The sequence below is a fragment of the Entelurus aequoreus genome, linkage group LG22 (assembly GCF_033978785.1).
Source record: "Entelurus aequoreus isolate RoL-2023_Sb linkage group LG22, RoL_Eaeq_v1.1, whole genome shotgun sequence".
Lineage (NCBI taxonomy): Eukaryota > Metazoa > Chordata > Actinopteri > Syngnathiformes > Syngnathidae > Entelurus > Entelurus aequoreus.
The window spans coordinates 27,509,395-27,531,904 of record NC_084752.1 but is presented as its reverse complement, the minus strand read 5'-3'; the positions used below and the strand labels follow the sequence as shown (position 1 = coordinate 27,531,904).

General features: G+C 40.1%; 19 non-coding genes across 19 annotated transcripts; all 19 read left to right on the top strand.

Moving 5' to 3' along the window:
* Nucleotides 1-1,555: 1,555 nt before the first annotated feature.
* Nucleotides 1,556-1,627, top strand: trnac-gca (transfer RNA cysteine (anticodon GCA)). The gene has a single exon. It is a non-coding gene; the product is annotated as a tRNA-Cys (tRNA).
* Nucleotides 1,628-5,046: 3,419 nt separating this feature from the next.
* Nucleotides 5,047-5,118, top strand: trnac-gca (transfer RNA cysteine (anticodon GCA)). The gene has a single exon. It is a non-coding gene; the product is annotated as a tRNA-Cys (tRNA).
* Nucleotides 5,119-5,405: 287 nt separating this feature from the next.
* Nucleotides 5,406-5,477, top strand: trnac-gca (transfer RNA cysteine (anticodon GCA)). The gene has a single exon. It is a non-coding gene; the product is annotated as a tRNA-Cys (tRNA).
* Nucleotides 5,478-6,482: 1,005 nt separating this feature from the next.
* On the top strand, nucleotides 6,483-6,554 carry trnac-gca (transfer RNA cysteine (anticodon GCA)). Its single transcript has one exon. It is a non-coding gene; the product is annotated as a tRNA-Cys (tRNA).
* Nucleotides 6,555-7,733: 1,179 nt separating this feature from the next.
* On the top strand, nucleotides 7,734-7,805 carry trnac-gca (transfer RNA cysteine (anticodon GCA)). The gene has a single exon. It is a non-coding gene; the product is annotated as a tRNA-Cys (tRNA).
* Nucleotides 7,806-9,171: 1,366 nt separating this feature from the next.
* Nucleotides 9,172-9,243, top strand: trnac-gca (transfer RNA cysteine (anticodon GCA)). The gene has a single exon. It is a non-coding gene; the product is annotated as a tRNA-Cys (tRNA).
* Nucleotides 9,244-9,530: 287 nt separating this feature from the next.
* trnac-gca (transfer RNA cysteine (anticodon GCA)) lies at nucleotides 9,531-9,602 on the top strand. Its single transcript has one exon. It is a non-coding gene; the product is annotated as a tRNA-Cys (tRNA).
* A 3,321-nt stretch (nucleotides 9,603-12,923) lies between these two features.
* Nucleotides 12,924-12,995, top strand: trnac-gca (transfer RNA cysteine (anticodon GCA)). Its single transcript has one exon. It is a non-coding gene; the product is annotated as a tRNA-Cys (tRNA).
* Nucleotides 12,996-14,101: 1,106 nt separating this feature from the next.
* On the top strand, nucleotides 14,102-14,173 carry trnac-gca (transfer RNA cysteine (anticodon GCA)). The gene has a single exon. It is a non-coding gene; the product is annotated as a tRNA-Cys (tRNA).
* Nucleotides 14,174-15,280: 1,107 nt separating this feature from the next.
* Nucleotides 15,281-15,352, top strand: trnac-gca (transfer RNA cysteine (anticodon GCA)). Its single transcript has one exon. It is a non-coding gene; the product is annotated as a tRNA-Cys (tRNA).
* A 1,352-nt stretch (nucleotides 15,353-16,704) lies between these two features.
* On the top strand, nucleotides 16,705-16,776 carry trnac-gca (transfer RNA cysteine (anticodon GCA)). The gene has a single exon. It is a non-coding gene; the product is annotated as a tRNA-Cys (tRNA).
* Nucleotides 16,777-17,777: 1,001 nt separating this feature from the next.
* Nucleotides 17,778-17,849, top strand: trnac-gca (transfer RNA cysteine (anticodon GCA)). The gene has a single exon. It is a non-coding gene; the product is annotated as a tRNA-Cys (tRNA).
* Nucleotides 17,850-18,918: 1,069 nt separating this feature from the next.
* trnac-gca (transfer RNA cysteine (anticodon GCA)) lies at nucleotides 18,919-18,990 on the top strand. Its single transcript has one exon. It is a non-coding gene; the product is annotated as a tRNA-Cys (tRNA).
* A 475-nt stretch (nucleotides 18,991-19,465) lies between these two features.
* On the top strand, nucleotides 19,466-19,537 carry trnac-gca (transfer RNA cysteine (anticodon GCA)). Its single transcript has one exon. It is a non-coding gene; the product is annotated as a tRNA-Cys (tRNA).
* An 819-nt stretch (nucleotides 19,538-20,356) lies between these two features.
* On the top strand, nucleotides 20,357-20,428 carry trnac-gca (transfer RNA cysteine (anticodon GCA)). The gene has a single exon. It is a non-coding gene; the product is annotated as a tRNA-Cys (tRNA).
* Nucleotides 20,429-20,894: 466 nt separating this feature from the next.
* Nucleotides 20,895-20,966, top strand: trnac-gca (transfer RNA cysteine (anticodon GCA)). Its single transcript has one exon. It is a non-coding gene; the product is annotated as a tRNA-Cys (tRNA).
* Nucleotides 20,967-21,253: 287 nt separating this feature from the next.
* trnac-gca (transfer RNA cysteine (anticodon GCA)) lies at nucleotides 21,254-21,325 on the top strand. The gene has a single exon. It is a non-coding gene; the product is annotated as a tRNA-Cys (tRNA).
* A 647-nt stretch (nucleotides 21,326-21,972) lies between these two features.
* On the top strand, nucleotides 21,973-22,044 carry trnac-aca (transfer RNA cysteine (anticodon ACA)). Its single transcript has one exon. It is a non-coding gene; the product is annotated as a tRNA-Cys (tRNA).
* Nucleotides 22,045-22,329: 285 nt separating this feature from the next.
* trnac-gca (transfer RNA cysteine (anticodon GCA)) lies at nucleotides 22,330-22,401 on the top strand. The gene has a single exon. It is a non-coding gene; the product is annotated as a tRNA-Cys (tRNA).
* The last annotated feature ends 109 nt before the right edge of the window (nucleotides 22,402-22,510 follow it).

Sequence of the window (22,510 nt, the reverse complement as noted above, 5' to 3'; positions counted from 1 at the left end):
TGCGCACTGCTCAAGCGTCCGCTGCGTGCAGCAAGTATATATGCCGCGCACCAAATCAAATCCCATCTGAATTATAAACAAAATAAACATATTTATTCTATGGAATTTTGCAATGCAACTTTGAGTGACAGTGACAACAAGCGGCCCTAACGGTGTTCGTCAACACCGTTCAATTGAACACCGTTCAATTATTGTAACGTCTATCGAGATGCTTCGAGGACAGGAATTATATCCATCACTTTATTGAACAAAACTGTTTATATTCGGACATAACCACACCAAAAACATGAGTAAAACAATTCTATCTCGAAAAACTAGTCATTTTCTGCCGTACAAACCAGGCCAAAACCAACTTGTCATCTGTCACCACTAAACCACTGGTGCGTTTATGGCCACACAAAAAGTCGGACAACTCAAACACCACACAAAGTTACACTATGACTCCTCAGTCATACGTGTGCTTATTTTACTGTCATTTATTATTAATGTTAATTTATTTATATTAGTCATGGAATGCTGTTACACACACTATGTTGAAGTATTATTATTATTATTATTATTATTATTATTATTTATCTTACGGTATATATCAAAAATAATTGTCCTGGGTATGACTCAAAACTGCATCCGGTGATGAGGCTTCAGTTCGGGAGTTCTGGAGTTTTGGGGAAGGTGGAGTTACCCCTTAGTCATCATTGCTCCCAGGTCCACTCTGACCCGGGGTGGTAGTACCTGTCAGGGTCCCAGCTATGGGTTGAATAGCATTTCAAAGACCTCAACGGTGGAAGTGGCGGAGGATGACACTGCATGTCACAACGGCACTGAAGGCGGATGAAGGCTGCAACAGAGAGTGGTCTCCAGTCGTCATGGATCCATGCCACTGGATCAAGGCCCCTCTCTGCCAAGGACCGTGTGGTGGCTGCAGGCGCATCAGTCTCCCCACGCTAAAAGACGTCACACGCAGGCGTCCTCCCGAATGGGAATCCATCCATTCTGAGGACAGTCATACTCGACTACGAGTGACTGCCGATGATGATCAAAAATAATATTGAGCAAAATTCAATTGAAATATTGTCGATGTGGCCCTCCAGCAGTGCTCGGGTAGCTCATGCGGCCCCCGGTAAAAATTAATTGCCCACCCCTGGTTTAGTGGGAACTACTTTTTCTTCCACCTGGGTACGTGTTATTCGTGAGAGCAGCAGATCGAATTGTGGGCGGACCCAAGAAACAAGTCTGAAAAATACTGTATTATACTGTAGGTTGTGCAGTAGCTTACTGTTGGTCGATATTTTTTGTAAAATGCAACAAAATGTACAGTACTTAACTGTATTTAAGAAGAACAGTATATAACTGTAATTTGTTTTTGTATTTTTACAGTAATTTTTTACAGTGTAGAGCATTTGACTGCAGGTAAAAAGGTCCCCAATTCAACTCTAGGCGCCCCCTCATCAGAGTGCTCCACTTTTCCCGATGGTTTCCTGAGCTTCTCCAATTTTATTGAGCCATGTTTTATACGCAAATCGTGTTATGTAAAATTGAATTACTATGTTTAACAGGGGGTGTAGCTCAGTGGTAGAGCATTTGACTGCAGATCAAGAGGTCCCCAGTTCAACTCTGGGCGCCCCCTCATCAGGTTCCTCCACTACCTTTGAACAAAGTATCAACTTGTACAACTCTTTTTAGTGTTGTTCAAAATCACAAATGCCATTTGTACAATTAAACAAATTTGTAATATCGGACAGGTGTGTTGCTCAGTGGTGGATCGTTTGACTGCCGAACAAGAAGTCTCTACTTCATTTCTGGTTACTCTCATAAGTTTTCCTTTTGTCCTTTTGTGGTCGATACCAATACATACAAGTTTTAAAAAGCAATGTTCAAAACCTAAAACATATTTTGTATGATGAAACAAGGTTTTTGGATTGTGTTTGCAGCTCACTGGTAGAGCATTTCACTACAGATAAAAAGGTCCCCAATTCAACTCTGGCGCCCCCTCATCTGAGTGCTCCACTTTTTCCGATGGTTTCCTGAGCTTCTCCAATTTTATTGAGTCATGTTTTATACGCAAATCGTGTTATGTCTAATTGAATTTATATCTTTATCAAGGGGTGTAGCTCAGTGGAGGACCCTTTAACTGCAGATCAAGAGGTCCCTAGTTCAACTCTGGACCCTCTTCAGGATCCACCACTTTTTCTGAGCTTTAAAAATATTCTTCTATTTTTGAAACCCCAAGCATATTTTGTACAAACAAATTTGCAACATTGCCAGGTGGTGTAGCTCATTGGTAGAGCATTTGACTGCAGATCAAGAAGTCCTGAGTTCAGCTCTGGGCCCCACCCCCTAATCAGAGTCCCTTACTTCTTCTGAGCATTTTTTGTTCTTCTACAATTTTCTTGAGCAATGTTTTAAACCCAAAAAGTGTTTTACAATAGAATCAAAATACACAAAAGGGGGTGTAGCTCAGTGGTAGAGCATTTGACTGCAGATCAACAGGTCCCCAGTTCAACTCTGGGTGCCTCCTCAACAGGTTCCTTCACCTTCTGTGAACAAAGTCTCAACTTATACGACTCTCATTAGCGTTGTGCAAAACCACAAATGCTATTTGTACAATTGAACACATTTGTAATATCAGACAGGTGTGTTGCTCACAGGTAGAACATTTGACTGCAGAACAAGAAGTGTCCACTTCAAATGTAGTTAGTTTTATTTCGTCTATTATCGAATCCTCTTATCGAACCGATTCCTTATCGATTCTCTTATCGAGTCCAGATAGGTTGTTGTATATGGAAAAAAAAAAACACAATATTTGGTTTAACAAAAGCTCACTTTTATTATATAAGAAAACAATTTAATCTAAAAAATAAATAAATATTGACTATTACCCCCCTAAAAAAATAAAATAAAATAAATAAATATTGACTGTTGTTACCCAAAAGGATATTAAGTGGGATTTTTCAGAAAAACAGATGTATACAGTATCACAAAAACAACCTGTCTCTGTGATCACTATAGGTGTATAAATAATACTATAGTGTTAAATAAAATCAGTCCCTTGGGCACAAAACTGGAAATTATACAGCTCTCCAAAAAGTGCACTTCTGCTGCTATTTGACTTAACTGTTTGTTATGATGCTTTGCCATTTTTGCACTTTATTTCTTTATTGAAAGAAAATTCTATGAAGAGAAAAGTTGTTTGCAAATGTGGTTACAATGCTAAAAAATGAAAAGTTAAAGCTAAAAAAAGAAATACACTTTATTGAGTTAACATTATTTCTTTATAGGGGGAAAGATGTTATGAGCTAGGGAATATAACAACTACACTACCCATCATGCAACGGGAGTGACGAGCATGCGCGGTAGCCCCGAAAAGTGTTGCATGTCGTCACCCGTGAAAGTAAACGTCAAGAACTCAGCCAACACGCCTCGTCTGCATTATTTATAATTAGACCGACAACACATATACAGTGTGATTTTGTTTTGTTTACAAGGAAAGAAAAACAAAAGTTAAAAAAGGGAGATGTGTTGTATATATATGTATGTGCTGCGGTTGCTTTAAGAACGTTGCGACAGCTGCCGTAAAGGAGGTGCGTTGCTAGCCTGGTTGCTATGTTTCCGGTGGGTCGTAAAAGTGTTCTTCATGTGTTTGTACCCTGCTCAAATCTCTCAGTAAAGTTATTCATTGGATTATACCTTTTGTTTTGAACTTTATTACACCTTGGAACGCTTTTTCCCGTCCATTTTTTTCCTGCTTTTGCTATCTGCGCCTAATGACTGAGCTACGTGACTGATTTCTTGTGATGTCACACGGAGCATTTCTGGTCGGGACGGGATTCGTTCCGAGGGATTCGAATGAAGAACCAACTCTTTTCTTTTCTATAGTGGTCTCGATAACGAGTACCGGTTCTCAAAAAGGGATTCGAGTCCGAGGACTCGGTTCTTTTCTTATCGAATAACCGGGAAAACCGGTTTCGAGTATCATCCCTATTTTCAACTAACAGTAAATTCCCCTGTGTGGAAATTATTTGAATTTAGGATAATCATTTCAACAAAAATATTCAGTAAACATTACTAAAAACAAAAACAAAACAATGCCTGTTTTAAGGCAACAATTGGACAACACTGGATATTCCTGGCTGCATCGCTGTCGGCTGGCTGTGTGTGTTGCACGTTGACGACGCTCATTCGCTGTCTCCTGTCACGTGACTGGGCCAGCTCTATACTCTGCCAGGTACAGGGGTGTCCCAGCACATAGTAAGTTAAGTAAGTCATCAAAAACATCTGAAAGTGATGCTTGCACCCCCCACACGCCGTTTTTTGGTTTATATCGATACTTTTTTCAGAAAAGTGATGCCAAATGAGCAGCGTGTGAGTATCGATATATCGATACCACAGGATCGATACGCACATCCCTACTCCACTCCCTTTGAACAAAGTCTCAACTTGTACAACTCATTTTAGTGTTGTTCAAAATCACAAATGCCATTTGTACAATTAAACAAATTTGTAATATCGGATAGGCGTGTTGCTCAGTGGTGGAGCGTTTGGCTGCGGGTAAGAAGGTCCCCAGTTCAAATCTGGGTGCCCCCTCATCAGAGTCCTACACTTTTTCCCCTCATCAGACTCTCATTAGCGTTGTGCAAAACCACAAATGCTATTTGTACAATTGAACATATTTGTAATATCAGACAGGTGTGTTGCTCACTGGTAGAACATTTGACTGCAGAACAAGAAGTGTCCACTTCAAATGTAGTTAGTTTTATAAGTTTTCCTCTTTACCTTTTGTGGTCAATTCCAATATATACACGTTTTAATGAGCAATGTTCAAAACCTAAAACATATTTTGTACGATGAAACAAGGTTTTTGGACAGGGTTTGCAGCTCACTGGTAGAGCATTTGACTGCAGGTAAAAAGGTCCCCAATTGAACTATGGGCGCCCCCTCATCAGAGTGCTCCACTTTTTCCGATGGTTTCCTGAGCTTTTCCAATTTTATTGAGCCGTGTTTTATACGCAAATCGTGTTATGTATAATTGCATTACTATGCTTGACAGGGGGTGTAGCTCAGTGGTAGAGCATTTGACTGCAGATCAAGAGGTCCCCAGTTCAACTCTGGGTGCCCCCTCTTTAGGGTCCACCACTTTTTCTGAGCTTTAAAAAAAAATAATTCTTGAGCAATTTTTTAAACCCCAAGCATGTTTTCTACAGACAAATCTGCAACATTGCCAGGTGGTGTAGCTCATTGGTAGAGCATTTCACTGCGGATCAAGAAGTCCTGACTCCAGCTCTGGGTGCCACCCCCTAATCAGAGTCCTCTACTTCTTCCAAGTGTTTTCTAATTTTATACAAATTACTTGAGCAATGTTTTAAACCCAAAAAGTGTTTTGTAAAATGTAATCAACATACTCAAAAGGGGGTGTAGCTCAGTGGTAGAGCATTTGACTGCAGATCAAGAGGTCCCCAGTTCAACTCTGGGTGCCCCCTCATCAGGTTCCTCCACTCCCTTTGAACAAAGTCTCAACTTGTACAACTCATTTTAGTGTTGTTCAAAATCACAAATGCCATTTGTACAATTAAACAAATTTGTAATATCGGATAGGCGTGTTGCTCAGTGGTGGAGCGTTTGACTGCGGTTAAGAAGGTCCCCAGTTCAAATCTGGGCGCCCCCTCATCAGAGTCCTACACTTTTTCCCCTCATCAGACTCTCATTAGCGTTGTGCAAAACCACAAATGCTATTTGTACAATTGAACACATTTGTAATATCAGACAGGTGTGTTGCTCACTGGTAGAACATTTGACTGCAGAACAAGAAGTGTCCACTTCAAATGTAGTTAGTTTTATAAGTTTTCCTCTTTACCTTTTGTGGTCAATTCCAATATATACATGTTTTAATGAGCAAAGTTCAAAACCTAAAACATAATTTGTATGATGAAACAAGATTTTTGGACAGGGTTTGCAGCTCACTGGTAGAGCATTTGACTGCAGGTAAAAAGGTCCCCAATTCAACTCTGGGCGCCCCCTCATCAGAGTGCTCCACTTTTTCCGATGGTTTCCTGAGCTTCTCCAATTTTATTGAGCCGTGTTTTATACGCAAATCGTGTTATGTATAATTGAATTACTCTGCTTAACAGGAGGTGTAGCTCAGTGGTTGAGCATTTGACTGCAGATCAAGAGGTACCCAGTTCAACTCTGGGTGTCCCCTCTTCAGGGTCTGCCACTTTTTCTGAGCTTTAAAAAAAATAATTCTTGAGCAATTTTTTAAACCCCAAGCATGTTTTCTACAGAGAAATCTGCAACATTGCCAGGTGGTGTAGCTTATTGGTAGAGCATTTCACTGCACATCAAGAAGTCCTGAGTCCAGCTCTGGGTGCCACCCCCTAATCAGAGTCCTCTACTTCTTCCGAGTGTTTTCGGATTTTCTACAAATTACTTGAGCAATGTTTTAAACCCAAAAAGTGCTTTGTATAATGGAATCAGCTTACTTAACAGGGGGTGTAGCTCAGTGGTAGAGCATTTGACTGCAGATCAAGAGATCCCCAGTTCAACTCTGGGCGCCCCCTCATCAGGTTCCTCCATTTCCTTTGAACAAAGTCTCAACTTGTACAACTCTTTTAAGTGTTGTTCAAAATCACAAATTCCATTTGTACATTAAACAAATTTGTAATATCGGACAGTCGTGTTGCTCCGTGGTGGAGCGTTTGACTGCGGGTAAAAAGGTCCCCAGTTCAAATCTGGGCGCCCCTCATCAGAGTCCTCCACTTTTTCCGATGGTTTCCTGAGCTTCTCCAATCTTATTGAGCCATGTTTTATACCCAAATTGTGTTATGTCTAATTGAATTACCATCTTTATCAGGGGGTGTAGCTCAGTGGAGGACCCTTTGACTGCAGATCAAGAGGTCCCTAGTTCAACTCTGGACCCTCTTCAGGATCCACTGCTTTTTCTGAGTTTTAAAAATTTTCTTGAGCAATTTTTTAAACCCCAAGCATATTTTGTACAAACAAATTTGCAACATTGCTAGGTGGTGTAGCTCATTGGTAGAGCATTTGACTGCAGATCAAGAAGTCCCGAGTTCAGCTCTGGGCACCACCCCCTAATCAGAATCCCCTACTTCTTCTGAGCATTTTTTGTTCTTCTACTTTTTTTTTGAACAATGTTTTAAAACCAAAAAGTGTTTTTATAATAGAATCAACATACTTAAAAGGGGGTGTAGCTCAGTGGTAGAGCATTTGGCTGCAGATCAACAGGTCCCCAGTTCAACTCTGGGTGCCCCCTCATCAGGTTCCTTCACCTTCTGTGAACAAAGACTCAACTTATATGACTCTCATTAGCGTTGTGCAAAACCACACATGCTATTTGTACAATTGAACACATTTGTAATATCAGACAGGTGTGTTGCTCACTGGTAGAACATTTGACTGCAGAACAAAAAGTGTCCACTTCAAATGTCGTTAGTTTTCCTCTTTACCTTTTGTGGTCGATTCCAATATATACATGTTTTAATGAGCAATGTTCAAAACCTAAAACATAATTTGTACGATGAAACAAGATTTTTGGACAGTGTTTGCAGCTCACTGGTAGAGCATTTGACTGCAGGTAAAAAGGTCCCCAATTCAACTCTAGGCGCCCCCTCATCAGAGTGCTCCACTTTTTCCGATGGTTTCCTGAGCTTCTCCAATTTTATTGAGCATTGTTTTATACGCAAATCGTGTTATGTAAAATTGAATTACTATGTTTAACAGGGGGTGTAGCTCAGTGGTAGAGCATTTGACTGCAGATCAAGAGGTCCCCAGTTCAACTCTGGGCGCCCCCTCATCAGGTTCCTCCACTACCTTTGAACAAAGTATCAACTTGTACAACTCTTTTTAGGGTTGTTCAAAATCACAAATGCCATTTGTACAATTAAACGCATTTGTAATATCGGACAGGCGTCTTGCTCAGTGGTGGATCGTTTGACTGCCGAACAAGAAGTCTCTACTTCATTTCTGGTTACTCTCATAAGTTTTCCTTTTGTCCTTTTGTGGTCAATACCAATACATACAAGTTTTAAAAAGCAATGTTCAAAACCTAAAACATATTTTGTATGATGAAACAAGGTTTTTGGATTGTGTTTGCAGCTCACTGGTAGAGCATTTCACTACAGATAAAAAGGTCCCCAATTCAACTCTGGCGCCCCCTCATCTGAGTGCTCCACTTTTTCCGATGGTTTCCTGAGCTTCTCCAATTTTATTGAGCCATGTTTTATACGCAAATCGTGTAATGTCTGATTGAATTTATATCTTTATCAGGGGGTGTAGCTCAGTGGAGGACCCTTTGACTGCAGATCAAGAGGTCCCTAGTTCAACTCTGGACCCTCTTCGGGATCCACCACTTTTTCTGAGCTTTAAAAATATTCTTCTATTTTTGAAACCCCAAACATATTTTGTACAAACAAATTTGCAACATTGCCAGGTGGTGTAGCTCATTGGTAGAGCATTTGACTGCAGATCAAGAAGTCCCGAGTTCAGCTCTGGACCCCACCCCCTAATCAGAGTCCCTTACTTCTTCTGAGCATTTTTTGTTCTTCTACAATTTTCTTGAGCAATGTTTTAAACCCAAAAAGTGTTTTACAATAGAATCAACATACACAAAAGGGGGTGTAGCTCAGTGGTAGAGCATTTGACTGCAGATCAACAGGTCCCCAGTTCAACTCTGGGTGCCCCCTCAACAGGTTCCTTCACCTTCTGTGAACAAAGTCTCAACTTATACGACTCTCATTAGCGTTGTGCAAAACCACAAATGCTATTTGTACAATTGAACACATTTGTAATATCAGACAGGTGTGTTGCTCACTGGTAGAACATTTGACTGCAGAACAAGAAGTGTCCACTTCAAATGTAGTTAGTTTTATAAGTTTTCCTCTTTACCTTTTGTGGTCAATTCCAATATATACACGTTTTAATGAGCAATGTTCAAAACCTAAAACATATTTTGTACGATGAAACAAGGTTTTTGGACAGTGTTTGCAGCTCACTGGTAGAGCATTTGACTGCAGGTAAAACGGTCCCCAATTGAACTATGGGCGCCCCCTCATCAGAGTGCTCCACTTTTTCCGATGGTTTCCTGAGCTTTTCCAATTTTATTGAGCCGTGTTTTATACGCAAATCGTGTTATGTATAATTGAATTACTATGCTTGACAGGGGGTGTAGCTCAGTGGTAGAGCATTTGGCTGCAGATCAAGAGGTCCCCAGTTCAACTCTGGGTGCCCCCTCTTTAGGGTCCACTACTTTTTCTGAGCTTTAAAAAAAAATAATTCTTGAGCAATTTTTTAAACCCCAAGCATGTTTTCTACAGACAAATCTGCAACATTGCCAGGTGGTGTAGCTCATTGGTAGAGCATTTCACTGCAGATCAAGAAGTCCTGACTCCAGCTCTGGGTGCCACCCCCTAATCAGAGTCCTCTACTTCTTCCAAGTGTTTTCTAATTTTATACAAATTACTTGAGCAATGTTTTAAACCCAAAAAGTGTTTTGTATAATGTAATCAACATACTTAAAAGGGGGTGTAGCTCAGTGGTAGAGCATTTGACTGCAGATCAAGAGGTCCCCAGTTCAACTCTGGGTGCCCCCTCATCAGGTTCCTCCACTCTAGGGATGGGCGATACCACACTTTTAGGATTCGATACGATACCGATACTTTTTCTCGCATTTTCATCGATACAGATACCGATACCAATAATTTCTTATTGGCAATTTTTTGTCAGTCAAAAATATTATTACTATTGTTATTATTTAAGACAAATCACAAGACAAATACAGACCATTTATACCACATGTATTATGGTCAATATATAATAAAAGTAAAATTAAAATAAATAACATAAATATGAAAAATAAATTAAATATTATATATAATAATAACTATATAGTATATATAATAGTAATTAAATATTAGGGCTTTCCAATTAACAGTCAAATCCGAATTGCAAGAAGCTACAGTTATTTTTTAAAGTTTGTGATATAATTAGCAATTAATGAAATATGAAATAGGCTAATGTTTTCGAAAAGTAAGAAATCATGTTACAGATTAAAACGAAAATCACATTCAATCATATATTCAAGATTTTCTTGGAAAAAAATAAAACTGTAATGCAAAGATGAAGAATCTCCAAATTGTATCTCTTTCTTATCTTGTTTTAAATACTCAAGCAATTTTCAACTAGGGATGATGTTTGATAAGAAATTATCGAGTTCGAGTCTATTATCGAATCCTCTTATCGAACCGATTCCTTATCGATTCTCTTATCGAGTCCAGATAGGTTGTTGTATATGGAAAAAAAAACACAATATTTGGTTTAACAAAAGCTCACTTTTATTATATAAGAAAACAATTTAATCTAAAAAATAAATAAATATTGACTGTTACCCCCCTAAAAAAATAAAATAAATTAAATAAATATTGACTGTTGTTACCCAAAAGGATATTAAGTGGGATTTTTCAGAAAAACAAATATATACAGTATCACAAAAACAACCTGTCTCTGTGATCACTATAGGTGTATAAATAATACTATAGTGTTAAATAAAATCAGTCCCTTGGGCACAAAACTGGAAATTATACAGCTCTCCAAAAAGTGCACTTCTGCTGCTATTTGACATAACTGTTTGTTATGATGCTTTGACATTTTTGCACTTTATTTCTTTATTGAAAGAACATTCTATGAAGAGAAAAGTTGTTTGCAAATGTGTTTACAATGCTAAAAAATGAAAAGTTAAAGCTAAAAAAAGAAATACACTTTATTGAGTTAACATTATTTCTTTATAGGGGGAAAGATGTTATGAGCTAGGGAATATAACAACTACACTACCCATCATGCAACGGGAGTGACGAGCATGCGCGGTAGCCCCGAAAAGTGTTGCATGTCGTCACCCGTGAAAGTAAACATCAAGAACTCAGCCAACACGCCTCGTCTGCATTATTTATAATTAGACAGACAACACATATACAGTGTGATTTTGTTTTGTTTACAAGGAAAGAAAAACAAAAGTTAAAAAAGGGAGATGTGTTGTATATATATGTATGTGCTGCGGTTGCTTTAAGAACGTTGCGACAGCTGCCGTAAAGGAGGTGCGTTGCTAGCCTGGTTGCTATGTTTCCGGTGGGTCGTAAAAGTGTTCTTCATGTGTTTGTACCCTGCTCAAATCTCTCAGTAAAGTTATTCATTGGATTATACCTTTTGTTTTGAACTTTATTACACCTTGGAACGCTTTTTCCCGTCCATTTTTTTCCTGCTTTTGCTATCTGCGCCAAATGACTGAACTACGTGACTGATTTCTTGTGATGTCCCACGGAGCATTTCTGGTCGGGACGGGATTCGTTCCGAGGGATTCGAATGAAGAACCAACTCTTTTCTTTACTATAGTGGTCTCGATAACGAGTACCGGTTCTCAAAAAGGGATTCGAGTCCGAGGACTCGGTTCTTTTCTTATCGAATAACCGGGAAAACCAGTTTCGAGTATCATCCCTATTTTCAACTAACAGTAAATTCCCCTGTGTGGAAATTATTTGAATTTAGGATAATCATTTCAACAAAAATATTCAGTAAACATTACTAAAAACAAAAACAAAACAATGCCTGTTTTAAGGCAACAATTGGACAACACTGGATATTCCTGGCTGCATCGCTGTCGGCTGGCTATGTGTGTGTTGCACGTTGACGACGCTCATTCGCTGTCTCCTGTCACGTGACTGGGCCAGCTCTATACTCTGCCAGGTACAGGGGTGTCCCAGCACATAGTAAGTTAAGTAAGTCATCAAAAACATCTGAAAGTGATGCTTGCACCCCCCACACGCCGTTTTTTGGTTTATATCGATACTTTTTTCAGAAAAGTGATGCCAAATGAGCAGCGTGTGAGTATCGATATATCGATACCACAGGATCGATACGCACATCCCTACTCCACTCCCTTTGAACAAAGTCTCAACTTGTACAACTCATTTTAGTGTTGTTCAAAATCACAAATGCCATTTGTACAATTAAACAAATTTGTAATATCGGATAGGCGTGCTGCTCAGTGGTGGAGTGTTTGACTGCGGGTAAGAAGGTCCCCAGTTCAAATCTGGGCGCCCCCTCATCAGAGTCCTACACTTTTTCCCCTCATCAGACTCTCATTAGCGTTGTGCAAAACCACAAATGCTATTTGTACAATTGAACACATTTGTAATATCAGACAGGTGTGTTGCTCACTGGTAGAACATTTGACTGCAGAACAAGAAGTGTCCACTTCAAATGTCGTTAGTTTTATAAGTTTTCCTCTTTACCTTTTGTGGTCAATTCCAATATATACATGTTTTAATGAGCAATGTTCAAAACCTAAAACATAATTTGTACGATGAAACAAGATTTTTGGACAGGGTTTGCAGCTCACTGGTAGAGCATTTGACTGCAGGTAAAAAGGTCCCCAATTCAACTCTGGGCGCCCCCTCATCAGAGTGCTCCACTTTTTCCGATGGTTTCCTGAGCTTCTCCAATTTTATTGAGCCGTGTTTTATACGAAAATCGTGTTATGTATAATTGAATTACTCTGCTTAACAGGAGGTGTAGCTCAGTGGTAGAGCATTTGACTGCAGGTCAAGAGGTCCCCATTTCAACTCTGGGTGTCCCCTCTTCAGGGTCTGCCACTTTTTCTGAGCTTTAAAAAAAAAATTCTTGAGCAATTTTTTAAACCCCAAGCATGTTTTCTACAGAGAAATCTGCAACATTGCCAGGTGGTGTAGCTCATTGGTAGAGCATTTCACTGCAGATCAAGAAGTCCTGAGTCCAGCTCTGGGTGCCACCCCCTAATCAGAGTCCTCTACTTCTTCCGAGTGTTTTCAGATTTTCTACAAATTACTTGAGCAATGTTTTAAACCCAAAAAGTGATTTGTATAATGGAATCAGCTTACTTAACAGGGGGTGTAGCTCAGTGGTAGAGCATTTGACTGCAGATCAAGAGGTCCCCAGTTCAACTCTGGGCGCCCTCTCATCAGGTTCCTCCATTTCCTTTGAACAAAGTCTCAACTTGTACAACTCTTTTAAGTGTTAATCAAAATCACAAATTCAATTTGTACATTAAACAAATTTGTAATATCGGACAGTCGTGTTGCTCAGTGGTGGAGCGTTTGACTGCGGTTAAAAAGGTCCCCAGTTCAAATCTGGGCGCCCCCTCATCAGAGTCCTCCACTTTTTCCGATGGTTTCCTGAGCTTCTCCAATCTTATTGAGCCATGTTTTATACCCAAATTGTGTTATGTCTAATTGAATTATTATCTTTATCAGGATCCACCACTTTTTCTGATTTTTTAAAAATTTTCTTGAGCAATTTTTTAAACCCCAAGCATATTTTGTACAAACAAATTTGCAACTTGGTAGGTGGTGTAGCTCATTGGTAGAGCATTTGACTGCAGATCAAGAAGTCCCGAGTTCAGCTCTGGGCGCCACCCCCTAATCAGAATCCCCTACTTCCTCTGAGCATTTTTTGTTCTTCTACTTTTTTTTGAGCAATGTTTTAAAACCAAAAAGTGTTTTTATAATACAATCAACATACTTAAAAGGGGGTGTAGCTCAGTGGTAGAGCATTTGACTGCAGATCAACAGGTCCCCAGTTCAACTCTGGGTGCCCCCTCATCAGGTTCCTTCACCTTCTGTGAACAAAGACTCAACTTATATGACTCTCATTCGCGTTGTGCAAAACCACAAATGCTATTTGTACAATTGAACACATTTGTAATATCAGACAGGTGTGTTGCTCACTGGTAGAACATTTGACTGCAGAACAAAAAGTGTCCACTTCAAATGTAGTTAGTTTTCCTCTTTACCTTTTGTGGTCAATTCCAATATAAACATGTTTTAATGAGCAATGTTCAAAACCTAAAACATAATTTGTACGATGAAACAAGGTTTTTGGACAGCGTTTGCAGCTCACTGGTAGAGCATTTGACTGCAGGTAAAAAGGTCCCCAATTCAACTCTAGGCGCCCCCTCATCAGAGTGCTCCACTTTTTCCGATGGTTTCCTGAGCTTCTCCAATTTTATTGAGCCATGTTTTATACGCAAATCGTGTTATGTAAAATTGAATTACTATGTTTAACAGGGGGTGTAGCTCAGTGGTAGAGCATTTGACTGCAGATCAAGAGGTCCCCAGTTCAACTCTGGGCGCCCCCTCATCAGGTTCCTCCACTACATTTGAACAAAGTATCAACTTGTAAAACTCTTTTTAGGGTTGTTCAAAATCACAAATGCCATTTGTACAATTAAACACATTTGTAATATCGGACAGGCGTGTTGCTCAGTGGTGGAGCGTTTGACTGCCGAACAAGAAGTCTCTACTTCATTTCTGGTTACTCTCATAAGTTTTCCTTTTGTCCTTTTGTGGTCAATACCAATACATACAAGTTTTAAAAAGCAATGTTCAAAACCTAAAACATATTTTGTATGATGAAACAAGGTTTTTGGATTGTGTTTGCAGCTCACTGGTAGAGCATTTCACTACAAAAAAAAAGGTCCCCAATTCAACTCTGGCGCCCCCTCATCTGAGTGCTCCACTTTTTCCGATGGTTTCCTGAGCTTCTCCAATTTTATTGAGCCATGTTTTATACGCAAATCGTGTTATGTCTGATTGAATTTATATCTTTATCAGGGGGTGTAGCTCAGTGGAGGACCCTTTGACTGCAGATCAAGAGGTCCCTAGTTCAACTCTGGACCCTCTTCAGGATCCACCACTTTTTCTGAGCTTTAAAAATATTCTTCTATTTTTGAAACCCCAAGCATATTTTGTACAAACAAATTTGCAACATTGCCAGGTGGTGTAGCTCATTGGTAGAGCATTTGACTGCAGATCAAGAAGTCCCGAGTTCAGTTCCGGGCCCCAACCCCTAATCAGAGTCCTTTACTTCTTCTGAGCGTTTTTTGTTCTTCTACAATTTTCTTGAGCAATGTTTTATACCCAAAAAGTGTTTTACAATAGAATCAACATACACAAAAGGGGGTGTAGCTCAGTGGTAGAGCATTTGACTGCAGATCAACTTGTCCCCAGTTCAACTCTGGGTGCCTCCTCAACAGGTTCCTTCACCTTCTGTGAACAAAGTCTCAACTTATACGACTCTCATTAGCGTTGTGCAAAACCACAAATGCTATTTGTACAATTGAACACATTTGTAATATCAGACAGGTGTCCACTTTTTCCGATGGTTTCCTGAGCTTTTCCAATTTTATTGAGCCGTTTTTTATACGCAAATCGTGTTATGTATAATTGCATTAGTTTGCTTGACAGGGGGTGTAGCTCAGTGGTAGAGCATTTGACTGCAGATCAAGAGGTCCCCAGTTCAACTCTGGGTACCCCCTCTTTAGGGTCCACCACTTTTTCTGAGCTTTAAAAAATAATAATTCTTGAGCAATTTTTTAAACCCCAAGCATGTTTTCTACAGACAAATCTTCAACATTGCCAGGTGGTGTAGCTCATTGGTAGAGCATTTCACTGCAGATCAAGAAGTCCTGAGTCCAGCTCTGGGTGCCACCCCCTAATCAGAGTCCTCTACTTCTTCCAAGTGTTTTCTAATTTTATACAAATTACTTGAGCAATGTTTTAAACCCAAAAAGTGTTTTGTATAATGTAATCAACATACTTAAAGGGGGGTGTAGCTCAGTTGTAGAGCATTTGACTGCAGATCAAGAGGTCCCCAGTTCAACTCTGGGTGCCCCCTCATCAGGTTCCTCCACTCCCTTTGAACAAAGTCTCAACTTGTACAACTCATTTTAGTGTTGTTCAAAATCACAAATGCCATTTGTACAATTAAACAAATTTGTAATATCGGATAGGCGTGTTGCTCAGTGGTGGAGCGTTTGACTGCGGGTAAGAAGGTCCCCAGTTCAAATCTGGGCACCCCCTCATCAGGGTCCTACACTTTTTCCCCTCATCAGACTCTCATTAGCGTTGTGCAAAACCACAAATGCTATTTGTACAATTGAACACATTTGTAATATCAGACAGGTGTGTTGCTCACTGGTAGAACATTTGACTGCAGAACAAGTGTCCACTTCAGATGTCGTTAGTTTTCCTCTTTACCTTTTGTGGTCAATTCCAATATATACATGTTTTAATGAGCAATGTTCAAAACCTAAAACATAATTTGTACGATGAAACAAGATTTTTGGACAGGGTTTGCAGCTCACTGGTAGAGCATTTGACTGCAGGTAAAAAGGTCCCCAATTCAACTCTGGGCGCCCCCTCATCAGAGTGCTCCACTTTTTCCGATGGTTTCCTGAGCTTCTCCAATTTTATTGAGCCGTGTTTTATACGCAAATCGTGTTATGTATAATTGAATTACTCTGCTTAACAGGAGGTGTAGCTCAGTGGTTGAGCATTTGACTGCAGATCAAGAGGTCCCCAGTTCAACTCTGGGTGTCCCCTCTTCAGGGTCTGCCACTTTTTCTGAGCTTTAAAAAAAAAAGTTCTTGAGCAATTTTTTAAACCCCAAGCATGTTTTCTACAGAGAAATCTGCAACATTGCCAGGTGGTGTAGCTCATTGGTAGAGCATTTCACTGCAGATCAAGAAGTCCTGAGTCCAGCTCTGGGTGCCACCCCCTAATCAGAGTCCTCTACTTCTTCCGAGTGTTTTCGGATTTTCTACAAATTACTTGAGCAATGTTTTAAACCCAAAAAGTGCTTTGTATAATGGAATCAGCTTACTTAACAGGGGGTGTAGCTCAGTGGTAGAGCATTTGACTGCAGATCAAGAGGTCCCCAGTTCAACTCTGGGCGCCCCCTCATCAGGTTCCTCCATTTCCTTTGAACAAAGTCTCAACTTGTACAACTCTTTTTAGTGTTAATCAAAATCACAAATGCCATTTGTACATTAAACAAATTTGTAATATCGGACAGGCGTGTTGCTCAGTGGTGGAGCGTTTGACTGCGGGTAAAAATGTCCCCAGTTCAAATCTGGGCGCCCCCTCTTCAGAGCCCTACACTTTTTCCGATGGTTTCCTGAGCTTCTCCAATCTTATTGAGCCATGTTTTATACGCAAATTGTGTTATGTCTAATTGAACTATTATCTTTATCAGAGGGTGAAGCTCAGTGGAGGATCCTTTGACTGCAGATCAAGAGGTCCCCAGTTCAACTCTGGACCCTCTTCAGGACCAATGACTTTTTCTGAGCTTTAAACATTTTCTTGAGCAATTTTTTAAACCCCAAGCATATTTTGTACAAACAAATTTGCAATGTTGCTAGGTGGTGTAGCTCATTGGTAGAGTGTTTGACTACAGATCAAGAAGTCCTAAATTCACCTCTGGGCACCACCCCCTAATCAGAGGCCCCTACTTCTTCTGAGCATTTTTTGTTCTTCTACAATTTTCTTGAGCGATGTTTTAAATCCAAAAAGTGTTTTTATAATGGATTCAACATATACAAAAGGGGGTGTAGTTTGGTGGTAGAGCATTTGACTGCAGATCAACAGGTCCCCAGTTCAACTCTGGGTGCCCCCTCTTTAGGGTCCACCACCTTTTCTGAGCTTTAAAAAAAAATAATTCTTGAGCAATTTTTTAAACCCCAAGCATGTTTTCTACAGACAAATCTGCAACATTGCCAGGTGGTGTAGCTCATTGGTAGAGCATTTCACTGCAGATCAAGAAGTCCCGAGTCTAGCTCTGGGTGCCACCCCCTAATCAGAGTCCTCTACTTCTTCCGAGTGTTTTCTGATTTTATAGAAATTACTTGAGCAATGTTTTAAACCCAAAAAGTGTTTTGTATAATGTAGTCAACATACTTAAAAGGGGGTGTAGCTCAGTGGTAGAGCATTTGACTGCAGATCAAGAGGTCCCCAGTTCAACTCTGGGTGCCCCCTCATCAGGTTCCTCCACTCCCTTTGAACAAAGTCTCAACTTGTACAACTCATTTTAGTGTTGTTCAAAATCACAAATGCCATTTGTACAATTAAACAAATTTGTAATATCGGATAGGCGTGTTGCTCTGTGGTGGAGCGTTTGACTGCGGGTAAAAAGGTCCCCAGTTCAAATCTGGGAGCCCCCTCCACTTTTTCCGATGGTTTCCTGAGCTTCTCCAATCTTATTGAGCCATGTTTTATATGCAAATTGTGTTATATCGAATTGAATTATTATCTTTATCAGGGGGTGTAGCTCAGTGGAGGACCCTTTGACTGCAGATCAAGAGGTCCCTTGTTCAACCTTGGACCCTCTTCAGGATCCACCACTTTTTCTGAGCTTTAAAAACATTCTTGAGCAGATTTTGAAACCCCAAGCATATTTTGTCCTAAAAATTTGCAACATTGCCAGGTGGTGTGGCTCATTGGTAGAGCATTTGACTGTAGACCAAGAAGTCCTGAGTTCAGCTCTGGGTGCCACCCCCTAATCAGAGTCCCCTACTTCTTCTGAGCATTTTTTGTTCTTCTACAATTTTCTTGAGCAATGTTTTAAACCCAAAAGGGCCCTAGTTCAACTCTGGCCCGTCTTCAGGATCTACCAATTTTTCTGAGCTTTAAAAATTTTCTTGAGCAATTTTTTAAACCCCAAGTATGTTTTCTACAGACAAATCTGCAACATTGCCAGGTGGTGTAGCTCATTGGTAGAGCATTTCACTGCAGAACAAGAAGTGTCCACTTCAAATGTAGTTAGTTTTATAAGTTTTCCTCTTTACATTTTGTGGTCAATTCCAATATATACACGTTTTAATGAGCAATGTTCAAAACCTAAAACATATTTTGTATATGATGAAACAAGGTTTTTGGACAGGGTAGAGCATTTGACTGCAGGTAAAAAGGTCACCAATTCAACTCTGGGCGTCCCCTCATCAGAGTGCTCCACTTTTTCCGATGGTTTCCTGAGCTTCTCCAATTTTATTGAGCCGTGTTTTATACGCAAATCGTGTTATGTATAATTTAATTACTATGCTTAACAGGGGGTGTAGCTCAGTGGTAGAGCATTTGGCTGCAGATCAAGAGGTCCCCAGTTCAACTCTGGGTGCCCCCTCATCAGATTCCTTCGCCCTCTGTGAACAAAGTCTCAACTTACACGACTCTCATTAGTGTTGTGCAAAACCACAAATGCTGTTTGTACAATTGAACACATTTGTAACATCAGACAGGTGTGTTGCTCACTGGTAGAACATTTCACTGCAGAACAAGAAGTGTCCACTTCAAATGTACTTAGTTTTATAAGTTTTCCTCTTTACCTTTTGTGGTCAATTCCAATATATACACATTTTAATAAGCAATGTTCAATACCTAAAACATATTTTGTACGATGAAACAAGGTTTTTGGACAGGGTTTGCAGCTCACTGGTAGAACATTTGACTGCAGGTAAAAAGGTCCCCAATTCAACTCTAGGCGCCCCCTCATCAGAGTGCTCCACTTTTTCCGATGGTTTCCTGAGCTTCTCCAATTTTATTGAGCCATGTTTTATACGCAAATCGTGTTATGTAAAATTGAATTACTATGTGTAACAGGGGGTGTAGCTCAGTGGTAGAGCATTTGACTGCAGATCAAGAGGTCCCCAGTTCAACTCTGGGCGCCCCCTCATCAGGTTCCTCCACTTCCTTTGAACAAAGTATCAACTTGTACAACTCTTTTTAGTGTTGTTCAAAATCACAAATGCCATTTGTACAATTAAACAAATTTGTAATATCGGACAGGCGTGTTGCTCAGTGGTGGATCGTTTCACTGCCGAACAAGAAGTCTCTACTTCATTTCTGGTTACTCTCATAAGTTTTCCTTTTGTCCTTTTGTGGTCGATACCAATACATACAAGTTTTAAAAAGCAATGTTCAAAACCTAAAACATATTTTGTATGATGAAACAAGGTTTTTGGATTGGGTTTGCAGCTCACTGGTAGAGCATTTCACTACAGATAAAAAGGTCCCCAATTCAACTCTGGCGCCCCCTCATCTGAGTGCTCCACTTTTTCCGATGGTTTCCTGAGCTTCTCCAATTTTATTGAGCCATGTTTTATACGCAAATCGTGTTATGTCTAATTGAATTTATATCTTTATCAGGGGGTGTAGCTCAGTGGAGGACCCTTTAACTGCAGATCAAGAGGTCCCTAGTTCAACTCTGGACCCTCTTCAGGATCCACCACTTTTTCTGAGCTTTAAAAATATTCTTCTATTTTTGAAACCCCAAGCATATTTTGTACAAACAAATTTGCAACATTGCCAGGTGGTGTAGCTCATTGGTAGAGCATTTGACTGCAGATCAAGAAGTCCCGAGTTCAGCTCTGGACCCCACCCCATAATCAGAGTCCCTTACTTCTTCTGAGCATTTTTTGTTCTTCTACAATTTTCTTGAGCAATGTTTTAAACCCAAAAAGTGTTTTACAATAGAATCAACATACACAAAAGGGGGCGTAGCTCAGTGGTAGAGCATTTGACTGCAGATCAACAGGTCCCCAGTTCAACTCTGGGTGCCCCCTCAACAGGTTCCTTCACCTTCTGTGAACAAAGTCTCAACTTATACGACTCTCATTAGCGTTGTGCAAAACCACAAATGCTATTTGTACAATTGAACACATCAGACAGGTGTGTTGCTCACTGGTAGAACATTTGACTGCAGAACAAGAAGTGTCCACTTCAAATGTAGTTAGTTTTATAAGTTTTCCTCTTTACCTTTTGTGGTCAATTCCAATATATACACGTTTTAATGAGCAATGTTCAAAACCTAAAACATATTTTGTACGATGAAACAAGGTTTTTGGACAGTGTTTGCAGCTCACTGGTAGAGCATTTGACTGCAGGTAAAAAGGTCCCCAATTGAACTATGGGCGCCCCCTCATCAGAGTGCTCCACTTTTTCCGATGGTTTCCTGAGCTTTTCCAATTTTATTGAGCCGTGTTTTATACGCAAATCGTGTTATGTATAATTGCATTACTATGCTTGACAGGGGGTGTAGCTCAGTGGTAGAGCATTTGACTGCAGATCAAGAGGTGCCCAGTTCAACTCTGGGTGCCCCCTCTTTAGGGTCCACCACTTTTTCTGAGCTTTAAAAAAAAAAAATTCTTGAGCAATTTTTTAAACCCCAAGCATGTTTTCTACAGACAAATCTGCAACATTGCCAGGTGGTGTAGCTCATTGGTAGAGCATTTCACTGCAGATCAAGAAGTCCTGACTCCAGCTCTGGGTGCCACCCCCTAATCAGAGTCCTCTACTTCTTCCAAGTGTTTTCTAATTTTATACAAATTACTTGAGCAATGTTTTAAACCCAAAAAGTGTTTTGTATAATGTAATCAACATACTTAAAAGGGGGTGTAGCTCAGTGGTAGAGCATTTGACTGCAGATCAAGAGGTCCCCAGTTCAACTCTGGGTGCCCCCTCATCAGGTTCCTCCACTCCCTTTGAACAAAGTCTCAACTTGTACAACTCATTTTAGTGTTGTTCAAAATCACAAATGCCATTTGTACAATTAAACAAATTTGTAATATCGGATAGGCGTGTTGCTCAGTGGTGGAGCGTTTGACTGCGGGTAAGAAGGTCCCCAGTTCAAATCTGGGCGCCCCCTCATCAGAGTCCTACACTTTTTCCCCTCATCGGACTCTCATTAGCGTTGTGCAAAACCACAAATGCTATTTGTACAATTGAACACATTTGTAATATCAGACAGGTGTGTTGCTCACTGGTAGAACATTTGACTGCAGAACAAGAAGTGTCCACTTCAAATGTCGTTAGTTTTATAATTTTTCCTTTTTACCTTTTGTGGTCAATTCCAATATATACATGTTTTAATGAGCAATGTTCAAAACCTAAAACATAATTTGTACGATGAAACAAGATTTTTGGACAGGGTTTGCAGCTCACTGGTAGAGCATTTGACTGCAGGTAAAAAGGTCCCCAATTCAACTCTGGGCGCCCCCTCATCAGAGTGCTCCACTTTTTCCGATGGTTTCCTGAGCTTCTCCAATTTTATTGAGCCGTGTTTTATACGCAAATCGTGTTATGTATAATTGAATTACTATGCTTGACAGGAGGTGTAGCTCAGTGGTAGAGCATTTGACCACAGATCAAGAGGTCCCCAGTTCAACTCTGGGTGTCCCCTCTCAGGGTCTGCCACTTTTTCTGAGCTTTAAAAAAAAAAATTCTTGAGCAATTTTTTAAACCCCAAGCATGTTTTCTACAGACAAATCTGCAACATTGCCAGGTGGTGTAGCTCATTGGTAGAGCATTTCACTGCAGATCAAGAAGTCCCGAGTCCAGCTCTGGGTGCCACCCCCTAATCAGAGTCCTCTACTTCTTCCGAGTGTTTTCGGATTTTCTACAAATTACTTGAGCAATGTTTTAAACCCAAAATGTGCTTTGTATAATGTAATCGGCTTACTTAACAGGGGGTGTAGCTCAGTGGTAGAGCATTTGACTGCAGATCAAGAGGTCCCCAGTTCAACGCTGGGTGCCCCCTCATCAGGTTCCTCCGTTTCCTTTGAACAAAGTCTCAACTTGTACAACTCTTTTTAGTGTTAATCAAAATCACAAATTCCATTTGTACATTAAACAAATTTGTAATATCG